We start from the raw sequence: 13,620 nt of genomic DNA on the forward strand, positions 1-13,620 counted from the left end.
TCCGCCCCACCTCCAAATTGGACACCAGCTTCCCTTGTGTATGCGCCTGTCCCGAAGATGGACTCACCGCTGTGACTGTGATCTTTCTGAGCCCGCCCCAGCGCACCTGCCTCCTGCCCCAGACACCCCTCCACTCACCATCTTATACTCCTTGTTGTTCTTTGAGGTGGGGTACAGGCCCACTTCCATGCTTTCCTCTCTATTCTACCCTCTTGGAATCCTCCCTTGGTTACCTTCCTCTATTGGGTTTCTGTAGTTCCAAGTCGGGCCCTGTAGGCAATGCCATGATGCCCTAAGCCCCTGGGTTATCGTATCGAGGGTCTTAACTCCTCTGCTGGTTGTCAGGGTCAGAGGTCTTGTCTTAAAGTTCCTCATCCCCCAGGACTAAGTGCCTGGCTCAGAGCATATTACACATCTGAGACATCTGGAAAAGAGTGGCAAGAACCAGGACCCACCTCAGCAAGTGGCCTGTGTCCTGTCCTAAGAGGAGCCACCTTCTGTCCTAAAGGAGGAACTGTTTTCTGACACACCAAGTCACCTCTCTTCCCAACACTGTCTTCACCCTGTACTAGCCAATCTCTGCCCTCTGGAGGCGATTCCGCTGGCCACAGCTAAGGACAAGAAGTGGAATGTCCCCACTAGAAGTGGTTATGCGTTGGGGGATGAGTGTCAAAACATGGAACGAATTACTCGGCATTGCGCTTGGATTTTCCCTTTGCCTCCTAATTCTAACTTTGTTCCTCAAAGACAGTTTTGAAGGTCAGCTTCCACGGTCACCTCACCGAGGAAAACTGTGAACACTTTGCCACAAATCGCCCTTCGAGACAAGGCTTCTCTGTGAGCGTGCTTAGAATTTGTCCTCATGTTCTGATGAGTGAATGAGCAATGAAACCACATGTGTGCCTGTGCGTATCGTGTCTGTGTGCATATACAAGCATATACATGTGTGTGTGTGCATGTATGTGCATATGTGTTTGCGTGTGTGTTTTGAGGTGGTTATATTTGTGTTCCTGTAGGGGAGAAGCAGTCTGCTGAGCTAGCCTGTTCTTGCAGAGATAATCCCCATTTATGAAACAGCCTCTAGAAGGAAGCCACACCCTCAGTTTTCACAGGGAAAAGTGACCATGATCAACCCTTTATTCCTGTGCTTCTGGCCTTCCCCGTTGGTCTCCAAATTTCTTTCAGCTCAGTGGCTTCTTCCACTGAGTTGGATTTAATTATTTTATTCTTTATAAATGGACCACAGCCCCCATCCCATATTCTTACCCTCAACCCGAAATTACCTAAGATGTCCTCATTAGTACTCTAAGGACATGGCTGTGTGTGGGAAGACATGTAGGCCTCATTCTCAGGCACTGTTTGTTCACAATCCCACTGCCCATCTCTAGTCAAATAATGAAGATTTGACAAGGCAGGGTAGGCAAGGCCTGTTTTCCCCAGGATTCCTGATACTGGGGTTTCAGTCCAGTAAAGTATTTCAGTGGGCATCTGAGGAAAAGAAATGGGCAATCCGTGTTTCTTCAGAGACCACTCTAACTGTCTAACTGTCTGGCAGTGGGCCAGCTGTGGCTAGCTCACCCTTCCCGCACTTCCTGGCTTCACGGCCAGGGTAGGCAGGAGGCCAAGAGATTTTCACAATGGATATCAAGGGAAGAGGGGACAGTTTTGAAATCCAGACCCCACATGATTCCTAAATGACTGTCAGGAGTCCCGAATCACCATTAGAATCTGTTTCCCAGAGCTGCTCTAGCCACCAGGGTTTCCTCGTGGCCACGTGGATGGTCATAGCAGCAGTCAACTAAACTCAGAAAAGCCCTAGATGAGGTGGTAGCTGCCAGAGAGTATTGGGATGGCAAGACAGACAGGGCTTTTCTGAGATTTTCAAGGTGGAGAGATGGGGTGGAGAGTGGGAAGGATTGTAGGGAGTCTGGTTGCCATCCGCAAGTTTGTTCTTCAGTCTCGTGAGTCTGAGAACTGGCTTCCTCATCGGAGACATGGGATTGACAATATCTGTCTCCGGGAGGAACTGTAACCAATGAACACCAGATGCTCCCAGCAATGCTGCACCCTTATCAGGTGGTATTTTACCTCTACCTGGGCTGCCTCCTTGTATTGGTTTCCTAGAGTTCTTGTAACACTGTCATGAACTGAGTGTCTTAAAACATGAAATGAAGCTGGACAGAGATGGCACACGCATTTAATCTCAGCACTAGGGAAGCAAAAGCAGGTGGATCTCTGTGAGTTTGAGGCCAGCCTGATCTCCAAGAGCTAGTTCCAGGACAGGCTCCAAAGCTACAGAGAAGCCCTGTCTTGAAAAACAAAAATGAATGAAATGAGCCAGTAAGCAGAAAGCATTCAGCGTTTGCTCTTTCCATAATCCTCACTGGGCCATCATTCATTCATAATTATCATCATTATTGCTAACTTTCATTGAGAGTTCCCAAACTTTACACATCTAAAATAAGCTTTTTCCCAAGATACAATGTATCAGAAAAGAATGAGACCTCTGTTAACACGTGTTCAGTCAATAGTTCGCATCTCTTTATCACCTTGCACACTCTGTGTGCACACTCCGTTGCACATATCAGTTCTGGCTCTTGTTGCTCCAGCATCAGCATCAGCCTGCCGCCAACATGACCCTGACCAGAGCCTCCAGGTACTACCCCATTGTCCCTTTCGTGGGGTGCTATCATGTTCTGATAGGTGTGGATGGTACCTCTGGAATCAAGTAGCATAAACTTGAACATCCGGTAGGATGGTGATGTTGCTTCTGGTTGCATCCCTCTTCAAACCAACTCTCTTTTTACAGTCCTGTGGAGCATGGTAGCAGCCGTTAGCACACCAAGACACCTGGCCATATTGTAGGCATGTCCAAGAAGATACGAATCTGTAGATCTTTACAGTTAATAAAAAGTAGGTTTGCCTCTAGAAAAGAAAAGATCATAAACCAAATTTAGTCACCACCAACCCTAAAGCCTTCATTTGTTTCCTGTGTCATGCGGAGTAAAAGTTGAAGTCCTCCTGTTAGGTCCCCCACCCAAGGACATCACAATCAACTACGGCCGTCACTTTGCTGTAGCCCCTGACCTGTAACTGGCCCTGGCCTGCAGCGTGTCTGCCTTGCTGTTACACTGGCTGTTTATCAACCTGAAATGGTCATCTCCCAGCTAACTCCGTGGGCTTCTGCCCCGCCCCCAAATTCAGGTTCTGCTTAAAAGATGGCCGTCATGATTTTAGGCAGTCATTGGTTGCTAAGGGAGAGGGCCTCAGGGAGCCTCATCAGTCTCTGAGTTGCTGGGGACGGAGAGATGTTTTCTTCAATGGTGTAGACACTGCTGAGGTGCTCCTATTTAACCCCTCACCTGAACTCTCCAAGCAACTTGGAAGACTCTCACTGGCTCACAGAAACAAAAACAGGAAAATAGAAAGGGGGAAGGTTTTGGAAAGAGGTGGGAGATCATGGGAAGGAAATAAGAGGATAATAAAAGATGAATGGAACATTTTATACATTATATAGATGTATAAAAATGTTATAATTAGATGTTATCATATGTAATTAGTATAGGCTAATAAAAGCAAAGTATGTAATAGAAAAGATCCATCAAAACAGCTTTCCTTGACCACTGGAGGGTGAAGCCCCCATGAACCTCTTCCATTTCTCTTGACTTTCCTTCCCAGCACCCATCATAACTGACGTTAGATGTTTATTTACTTACTGCCTTTTCCATGTCTCTAAGACTCTACCAGGGAAGGAGTTTGGGTTGGTGGCTTGGGAGCCCCTGGCACATATTGGATTACGGTAAACATTTCATAACCGCAGGAATGATTAAGGGCCAGGCTCTGGCTTTGCATGAATTACCTCATATTTCCCAGTACTCTGATGATGTCGGTGCTGTGAGGGCCTCACCTGTCAAAAGCTCAGAGAGTAAACACATCTCCTCCGACTACCAACTAGTAAATGTCAGCAGCAGGTCCAGAACTGACTAGTATTTTTCAAGAACCCGCTCTTACTCATTGACTCGTTGCCAGGAGGCAGACATGAAAGGCATGTACAGACACGAACCATTTGGGGACGGAAGCACACCACATGCAAGTCCCAGGTCAAGGCGGCTGTGCCAGGGGGTCTAAGCAAATCTCCCGCACTCAGTTCTCTCCTTCCTGCTTCGATTTTAAAACCTTGGAGACAATGCTTTTGTTGCCTTCCTGGAGGACGCAACTTGAGATGGAGAAGAAGTCGTCTAAGAAGCAGCCCTTCTTAGGGCAGTTGCCAGCAGAACTCGGTGATCCAGGCTACTCCCAGCTACACAAATGTGTCTTTTATCCCCAGAACTGACCAGTCCATCCCTGTGCCTGCGTTGGTATATTGTTTGAAATCAAATACTCCAACGTCAGGTAACACAAAGCATGCAGGACTAGACTAAGTTGCCTTTTCTCCGCTACTAAAATAACTTGTGTCAGCAAACAAGAAGATCAACTCTTATTTCCTTAATCTTATCAGGCATCTGGGATGTTCCCAGCAGTCTCTACTTATAACTGGTTCAATTCCCCAAGCCACTCCTGGGAGAAAGGACAGTTAGGAGCCCCAGTTAATACAGGGCACAGAAGACGTTCAAACACTTTGCCAAGCCACGCGGCTACAATCAGATCAAGCTAGAGCAAGCAAAGCAGTCAGGCTGTCTGCTGAGGACACACTGTAACAACGCATTGCTCTGGTTTGTGACTCTCAGCTTGGTGAATTGGGGGGAATGTACTTGATCAGACTTCCCAGCCTGAAACGCCTATGCTTTTGGAGACTGAGAATGTGGTGGGAGTTTTGAGTCATTGGTGTGAATGAAAAGCAAAGTGGAAGGGGATGAGCCAGGTGCAGCTGAGGATGCTAGGCAGAAAGGTCTGAGCCGCGGCTCCCTTTGATCAAGTTCTCGCTTGGGCCATGCTGTGCTGCTACTGCCCGTTACATTTCCTTCTCTCCACGGTTTGTTGAAACCCAGAGCCCGCTTCCCCCTCTGAGCACCGCTCTATAGGAGAAGGAAACTCAAAGTGTCTTGACTTCAGCCTTACATCTTTCCTTGGCTCGTTCACAGAGACCGTGTCTACAAGCCCAGGGTTGTTACCCCTGGCATGGAAACAGAGACAACGAAACAGAGAATTGACTTGGAATAGGTAGTCTAAGGTCACACCTCTTCCTCCCTCCTAGGATTACCTCCTGGGTCCGTTCCCAGGCCCTTTTCTATGTCACTGTAGTCATCTCAGTCTTCTCTTATCCTCACCGCCTCCACGGTTACCACGCCTCCATGGGTACGAAGAAGCTAGGACGATAGCTGTCCTTTTGTGTGCCAGGGACTGTGCTGGGGACTCCTTCCTCTTGATTTCCTTGTCATCGTCACAATATATATACCTTTGGGATGCAGAGCACTCCTGATGCCCACTTTACGCAGTAGGTACTTGAGGCCCCAAACCCTCACTTTACACAAAATCGCACAACTAGGAAGTAGCCAGACCAGCCTTTGATGGGTGCCGTCTGCGGCTCTGGGCCCTATAGGAGAATGTCCAGATTCCTTGGTGTGGCATTCAAAGCCTGTGTGCCCACTGCTTCTGCTGTGCGGTACACCCTGACTTTCCTCCTTCCCCAAGCTCCGGCAACCTTGCCGAGCATGCTCAGTCACGCCTTGCTCTGGCCCTGAGGCTTGCAGCCACTCATTTTCCACATCCCAGGCAAGCCCCACCCTCTCTTACAGTTTCCTCTACCCAACTTCTCCTATAACCTGCTTTTTGGCCTCTGACTCTGCCCGGAGCAGCCCCTGTGGCTGTCAAACAGTGCTACAGGCACCTGAACACATCTCACGTGTCTGAGAGATGCAGGATAACAGCATGGGGGAGGGCAGCTGAAGGCAAAATGACGGAAAACGTGGCCCTTCCCAAGGGCCTTCTGATTCCTTTCTGCCTTCTGACACATCATGCCAGACCAACAAAACATATTTGTCACTGAAATTTGAACCATGAGTTTGGGACTCCTGGGGGCTCGTTGTGGCCCCATGTGGTTTCTCTGCCTGCCAATGCGTAGATTGGGGGAAAGGAGGCAAGATCTTTCCTGGCAATTTGGGGTGGTGGAAAGTGTCTTTCTCATCACTGGGTCCATGAAGAAAGTCTTCACAGTTCAAATCATGGGCTACTCTTCAGATGAATTCAAGTTTGATGGGTGTCTCAGCCTCTTCTTTCCTAGAAAACCAAAGGGAACTATTGAGGTTCTGAGTTTTCAGAGCCTTACGTTAAGGTGGGGGCAGGGATAGCACTCACAAGATCCGTGTGTTTGGCCAGGTTAGTGCACACCCACAATTCCAGGCAACACAATTTAGTGTGTAGCCAAGGAGTCTTCACCACTGACCTGGACCTCTGGGAGATTCTGGAAATCCAGTGGGGATAATCCACAGCATTTTCCCCCTCTTCCTCCCTCCTCCTCCTCCACTTCCTTCTTTTTTAGTTAGCTCACAAAGCAATGGGCTTCCTGAAGGCATTTTCATATGTGTGTCATTAAACTTGGGTCCTGTTTGCCCACCCATACTGTACTCTCCCCAACCCTTGCTCCCTCTTTTTCAGCGCAGTTCTTCCCCCCACCACCAATTATCCTCCACACTGATTTCTTGTCATATATATTCTTTTATCCTTCTCTTTCTTGCTCATCTCACCTTAAACACCTCTTTCTCCCCTCATAATCTCTACTTTCATCACACACACACACACACACACACACACAATCTATATACACTTAAATCGAGATTCCCCCCTATGAGAGAGGGGGGATATTTCCTTTTTCTTGGCCTGGCTTATTTCATTTAGCATGGTGACCCTCAGCATCATTGACTTCTCTGCAACTGAGATAATTGCTTTCTTTGTAGCTGGGTAAAATTTATATGTATGCATATATATATATAGGTGAATATATATGATATACATGAATATATGTATATATGAAATAAGTGATTATCACATTTTTATCCAGTCTCTTATTGGTGGGCATCTAGACTTGTTCCAATTATTAAAATGTCAATAGTGTAGTCTTAAAAATCGATGCATAAAAGCAATTTATATTTTGGGGTGGTATATCCAGGAGCAGTAGAGCTGGATCATTTGGTTGTTCTGTTTTGAGCTTTTTGAGACACCATACTGATTCTCATAGTGGCTTCACCAGTTTCCACTCCCAGCTGCAGAATAGAAGGGTTTCACATCCCCCAAAGCCTCGTCAAGATGTATTTCTTATATATATATCCCCTCTGCCTGGTGTGCGATAGAATTCAAAAGCAGTCCGCATTTCCTTGTTAGTTAATTGGGTTGTGCATTTATTTTTGTTCTCTCAAACATTTATTGGCCATTTGTATTTCTTCTTTTGAGAGCTGCCTATTCATTCAATGGCCCACTCTATTGATCTGATGATCTGGATTGTCCTTGGTGTTTAATTTTTGGAGATAGCAATGCCCTAGATAGATCCTAGATACTAATACCCTGTTGGATGTGTGGTTGGCAGGCCTTCTCCCGTTCTGTGTGGAGGCTGTCTCTTTGTTCCTGGATTGCTCCCTTCTCAGAGTTGCTCTTCTCGGGCACCTTGTGTTACTGGAGTGACAGATAACCCAGCAAGCCACTATTTGGACAGTGAACAAATCAGTAGTTTGAGAATAAACTATATGACATAGTAAAATTAAACTGATAGTCAGACAGGGGCCAAGGAGGAAGGTGGAAGGAGAGGTCAGGAAGGCCTTGCTGGGGACATGACTTCAACCAGTGGTTAATGGCGATATGAAGCCTCAGGCAGAGAATTCCAGGTAAAGGGGAGTGTACGTGTAAGGGCTGGCGGTGGGCACACTTGGTATTGAGCCCTGGTATCCGTTGTGTTTGCTGTGGTTAGTACAGATGGCCTCCCCTGAGTCTGCCACCCTCTCCAGTCTGTAACAGGATTGAGATGCAAACCATAACTGAATGAGATTTCGAGAACAAGTAACTGAGCGAGGGCTGGGGGGGAGAGTGGGGGCCGGACGAGGTTGTTAAAGCAGAAATGATGATAATAGGGTGGGGTTATCTGGTATCTGAGGGACACCGACATCTTAGGGCAGAGAGGCCCAAGCGCCATTTGGATGACATCAGTGCTGGCTGACAAAGGCAGCGTCCATTGTCCCTGCAGAGTGGGCAGGTTGTCAGTTCAAGAGAATGTTCTCTCCACTCAAGATGTACGGCCTTGGGCACAAATCCAGTGTGTGAGTCACTACCAGATGTACATCTTGTCAGGGAAAACTGTGACCACAGAGAAACTAGTCTTGGGTTTCCAGAAACTTCCCGGGTAGGGGGCAAGGGGTCCCTTTGGGGAAGATGTGCAGGAAGTTGTGGGTCTCAGGATGGAGAGCTGGTCTGCCACTCGCAGGGTCCATCACCTGCTCAGACCCTGAGGTAGGGTGAACTGCGACCCCTGGGCCAGTTGAGGCATGCCTGCCTCCTCTTCTCTTCCCATGTCATGCCCATAGCCTCCTGAACTTCCCAGAAGTCCACAGAGTGCATGAGAATTGAGTGGGGCCGGGGGGGGGGGGGAGAACTACCTGGGTCCTGGTACCACAACTGTTTTCAACTCCAAGGACTTCTCCAAATGAAGCTTCTCTGGCCCTTGATTTCCCTCATCTGCAGAGGAGACAAATTGGGAGCTCTCCAAGGTTCCTCCAAACCTTTCCTTCACCTCCAGCCTTTCAGGCAGAAGAAGGTGAAGTCTTATGTGCAGACACTGTCCCAGAGCCAATCAGACACACACAAGGTTGGAGCTCCGCCCTAACCAGGTCTGCACCTCTCCACTTCACTCTGACATCCTCCCCCCTCCCCAGACCCTCTAGTCCCGAGATGCCTTCTTCCCCATCCCTCCCTGCCTGCACTTCTCTCCTGGTAGCCATGGAGGCTCAGTCACCACAGGAAAGACATTCCCACCTAAGGGAGAGAGGATGTTAACGCAGAGCCGAGTCGGGAACCCCAAGAGGCAGCGCCATTAGGAAACAAGACCTCCTCCTCTACCCACCCTGTTCGAACCCTGAGTCCTTTACCAGAATAAATGGTACCTCTACCACAAAGCCCTATAGTCATTGTCACCTTGTCACCTTGGCAAACCCTCCCTGCCGCACCATTTCATGGTTCCACTGAGGATACTTTCACTTTCTTCATTCGTGCATAGATTCTAGAGTCTCTAGAATCTCTCTTAAACTCACTGAAAGCAAGAACCAAGCCCCCCCCCAACACTCCAACACCCCAGCCCTAACCTTACTCACCCACCACCCTACCTACCCAACCCAACCGAGTCCCACCCCCTGCTGCCACTGCGCACCCTTCCCACATCCACCACCAGCCTTCCCTTCCACACCCGATGTGGTGTTTGTACTTGAAGCGTTCATTGGAAGGGTATTTATGGAGCAAACCTTTTTCCTATGCGGAAGAATCCTGCCCTTTTAGAATAAACGGCAGGGTGTGTAAGAGCATCTGTGAACTCCACCCCTTGGACAGTGTGAGAGCTGAGCAAGTCGTTAACACATCGGTGCCTCGGTGTCCTCGTTTGTAAATTAGGGATTATCGTGGCACCTGCCTGAGCAGGTGTGATGAGTTAAGGAGTCCTGCAGGCAAAGTGCTTCCTTCAGTGGCCAGCAGATGTTTGACAACATCTGCGGAGCTGCTCGGTTTGGGTGGTCCTCGATACAGAATTGTATTTCCGTTTTTAAAACTATACTGTGCTGCCTTGAAGTTCAAGTTTTGGCATTGGCTTGCTGCCAGATCTTTTCCAGGCCCTGCGTTCCCTACAGTTACTATGTGTGTGCGCTGGCCAGTGTGCAGTGTGCCCCTGGTTAAACTCTGCCCAGAGCAAGGCCAGGAACATGGGGGAAGGGAAAAGAAGAAGGGTGAATGAAGCCTTGAGTCTTCAGTTTAACTCCTCGCCAGTTTGGGGGTCCCCACTACATTAAGCACTCTTTACTCAATTCGTGTAACTGAGCAGATTTGGACTGTGTTGTGTGTGTGTGTGTGTGTGTGTGAGAGAGAGAGAGAGAGAGGGAGAGAGAGAGAGAGATTCTCCAGCTATGAGTCAGCATATTTGTGCTCTCGCACACACATTTTTTTTTAAAAAAAAAATGAGTTTAGTAAGAATCATTTATGAGGTTAAAGTGAAAACTTCTGGCAATTTTATTTTGACCCTGAAGGCAAGTAATACTTAAGATATTTAATAAAGGGTTGGAAAGAAAGATCAGTTGGGGAAACCCCCACAGATAGCAGCTTTTCTCTTACTCCTACCCACTCTCGTTCGCTCGTAGGACAATCGAATTTCTGTGGGTTGACCTCATGCCCCTGGAAGCCCAGATTTTTGTTAAATGTGGCCAAAAATAAGGGGTGTACAGAAGACAGAGAACAGAGTCAGCATTTATTAGGTGCCCCAAGTTAAAGCGGTAACTATGAGGGGGCGAGGGCAGAACACTTAGAATCACAAACCTCATTATAATACAATTTAATCTCCACCCTATTTAGATTCGTAGATGACAGAATAAAGCATCTTGTCTCCAGCCACAAAGCTCTTCAATAAAAGACACCATCTGTCAGTCTCTAGCCAGGAACATACCATCTCAGTGGACCAAAGAAATCAGGATCCACAGCCAGGAGGGAGACAGGTATACCCCGGGGGGGGGGGGGATGCCTGCAAGTCCCAGCATGTCATGACTGCCTTGGAGACCTGCACTCCATCTACCTCCATCACCCACCTTTGGCTCCCACTTCTTGAAGATTCTGGAAAATTTCCCAATTGATGCTGTCTCCGTTGGAGTTGTTTGTTTAAAGGAAAAAACCACTGCCCGCCCCGGGAGCTTGGGTTTCCAGCTCACTTTCTTGTCTCCTATGAAGGTTCAAGGTCCGCATGGCTTCCCAGTCTCCCAGCAGTGTGGAGAGCTGTAATCAGAGGTGTTTTCACGCCGCCACCCATTCCTATACACACACACACACAACACACACACACACACACACACACACACACACACACACACACACACCTGCCAATGGCCACAGTGGAGCCAGAAGCCCCAGACCAGACAAAAGGAGGCTTGAGCCAGGAGAATTCTTCCCTACATAAATCAAACAGCACTGTGGTTCTGGAGATTTCAGAATTCTGGGCAGATTGTCTCAAATGATGGGGCACCTAGATAAAGAGGAGAGAGCTTTCCAATCAAGAGACACTTCTGACAGACCCCGAGCCTGAACCCTGACACAGAATCCATGTCATGGGTGACCTCCCTTCTCTCCACTTACTTAAGGCTTTCAGGTACTACACTGGTGACCTCCCAGGCTCTGGGGCAGCCATGTCTCTCCCACACGAGGCACCCACTCCTTCCTTGGCAGGACTTTCATGTCCTGTCTGCTGCATGTCTCTCAGGACTCACCTCCATCTGTGGTGGCCTCATGTGCCCTCTTGGCAATCTTGGCCCCTCTGAACTGTGCTAGGATCAGCACAATAATGGCTTTGATGGCTTTGTCCCCGTTCTGGTGAAGCTCGGGTTCACCCGATCCACAGCTTGGCCCACAGTCTGTGCCCCTGTAAAGAGATAGTGAGAGAACAAAGAAACAGCCTGGAACAAACGGTTTTACTGCTCCCTGGTGTGGGGGTGTATCAAGTGTTGACTGCCCTTGACAGCTCTGAGGAGAAATCTCTCCCTCCTCCATTGTGGCTACGTGTGTAGGTTCATGTTTTTGTGGGGGTATACATGTGCATGCGTGCATCCATATGCACGCACATGTCTGTGGAGGCCACAGAAATCGACCTCTGGTGTAGGCTGCCTGGCACTGACCTTGTTGCTTTGTTTTTAAGATAGGTGCTCTTGCTGGGTCTCACTGGTTAAGCTAAGATGGCTGACCAATGAGCCTCAATAATTCTCCTGTCTCCATCTCCCCAATGCTAGGATTACAAGCATGGGCACCACTATGCATGGCTTCCCCCCGCTTTTTTTCTCAGGTGTATGTATGTGATGTGTGTGTGTATATGTATATGTGTGTGTGTGTGTGTGTGTTCCATGTATGTGGTTTGTGTGTGTGTGTGTGTGTGTGTGTGTGTGTAGACCTGAAGTTGATGTCAGCAATCTTTCATCGTATTCATTGAGGCAGGGTCTCTTGGTCAAATCAAGAGCTGGAATACTGATTGCCCCAAGATTCCTGTCTCCACCTTCTAAGGCTTCACAGACAAGCCTCCACATGCAGCCAGCATCTACTCAGGTTCTGGGATCTCGGCTTTGGTCCCCTTGCTTTCAAGACAAGCACTTTAGCTACAGGGTCATCTTAGCCCTTGGTTTTCTGCACAGGGGCTATGGATGGAACTCGGGTCCTCACGCTCACGTGACGGGCATCTTACCAGCTGATCTCTGAAAGAAATGTTTTCAAACAAATGCAGATCAGTTCTAGAGTATGATTCGGTTCTCATCCATTTTCAAGATGTCAAGCTGCATCCATGAACCTCAGGGCGATTCTCAACTTAGCCCTCCTCTAGGAAGTGTTAGTTGAAGGTGCTTGGGTTGATGGGAGAATGACCCAGTATTCCAGGAACTTTGGGCACAGGATCAAGGTCAAAGAGACAGTTACTGAGGAAGTCGGAAGGATGACTCAGTCAGGCCTGAGCGCTAACTCCCTCAGACTTGGCTTGCCATCCGTGAGATGAGTACGTGAACAGCTCTTCATCAGAGTTGTGGGGAGGAGAGAAAACGTGAGCAGCACATTCAGCGATGATGCTCTTCAGCATTGAAGGCTGGTGCTGTGAGTGGCATGGGATGGCACCTGGAACAGGCCTTTAAGACCACACTTCCAGCTTGTGGGGTGATAACCGAGCTGAGGCTCCACAGAAGCCGTCTTTGACGCCAACCTTCTGCTCCTGGTTCTAACCTGGGTTGGGTCCAGGCAGAGCCGAGAGCGCTCTCCTCTGTGCCATTCTTCTCTGTATGACGCTTTTGCCTCGGGGTGTAATAGCAGGTTTAGCTGATCAGCATTTCTTACTGCCAAGGAACGTGTTTGCTGAATGAACGTGAAATGAACTACCTCAGCAGAGGGTGTCTCTCTTTGATAAACCTTTAAAGTACCCCTGTCTACAAAAAAGTACCGAGCAGCTTGACGAGGTCCAAAGGCAAAATGGGGAGAGACATGAGGAAAATTCTGTCAGCATGGTTTTTTTTTTTTTTTCTCAGTAGCATTTTGCCCTATAGGGTCTATGCGGCATGGTAGGCCAGGAAGGCAGGAATGGTGCATATTTGAATGTCCGAGGGCACTACAGTCTTTCATTTGTAGTCTCCCTAGGAGCTCGGTCATTCATACACAGTCACCACCACCCAGCATCCCTCCCACACTGGAGGGGGCCATGGTGGGCTGAGTACGTGGCCCTCCGAGGTGTCAGAAAGAAGTGATCATCGAAGGCGAAGGGGCCGTGCAAGAGCAGCAGTACTGGACTTGAGACCAGCGCCTTCTGTCTCCAAGCACTGTGCCGTCTGCCATACTGGTCAGAACCAATGTCTCTCTAGAAGCAAGGTGTAGAGCTGTGTTCGCGGATAAACCAGAGCACAGAACTCGTTCTGTGAACCTCTCCTGCCTTGA

General features: G+C 48.5%; 1 protein-coding gene across 4 annotated transcripts in view; it reads left to right on the top strand.

Annotated features, from left to right (window-relative positions):
- Window positions 1-13,620, top strand: part of Zhx2 (zinc fingers and homeoboxes 2) — a 150,406-nt gene that overhangs the window by 53,051 nt on the left and 83,735 nt on the right. The window contains exon 1 of one of the 4 annotated variants that reach the window (XM_085678965.2): window positions 10,654-10,670. The exons of the other annotated variants lie outside the window; for them this stretch is intronic. The gene's annotated coding sequence lies outside the window, so the exon portion shown is untranslated. Of the gene's footprint in view, window positions 1-10,653; window positions 10,671-13,620 lie in introns of those variants that run through there. 4 annotated transcript variants of the gene reach the window in all.

This window comes from Myodes glareolus, chromosome 19, assembly GCF_982192425.1.
Source record: "Myodes glareolus chromosome 19, mMyoGla1.1, whole genome shotgun sequence".
Classification (NCBI taxonomy): Eukaryota; Metazoa; Chordata; class Mammalia; order Rodentia; family Cricetidae; genus Myodes; species Myodes glareolus.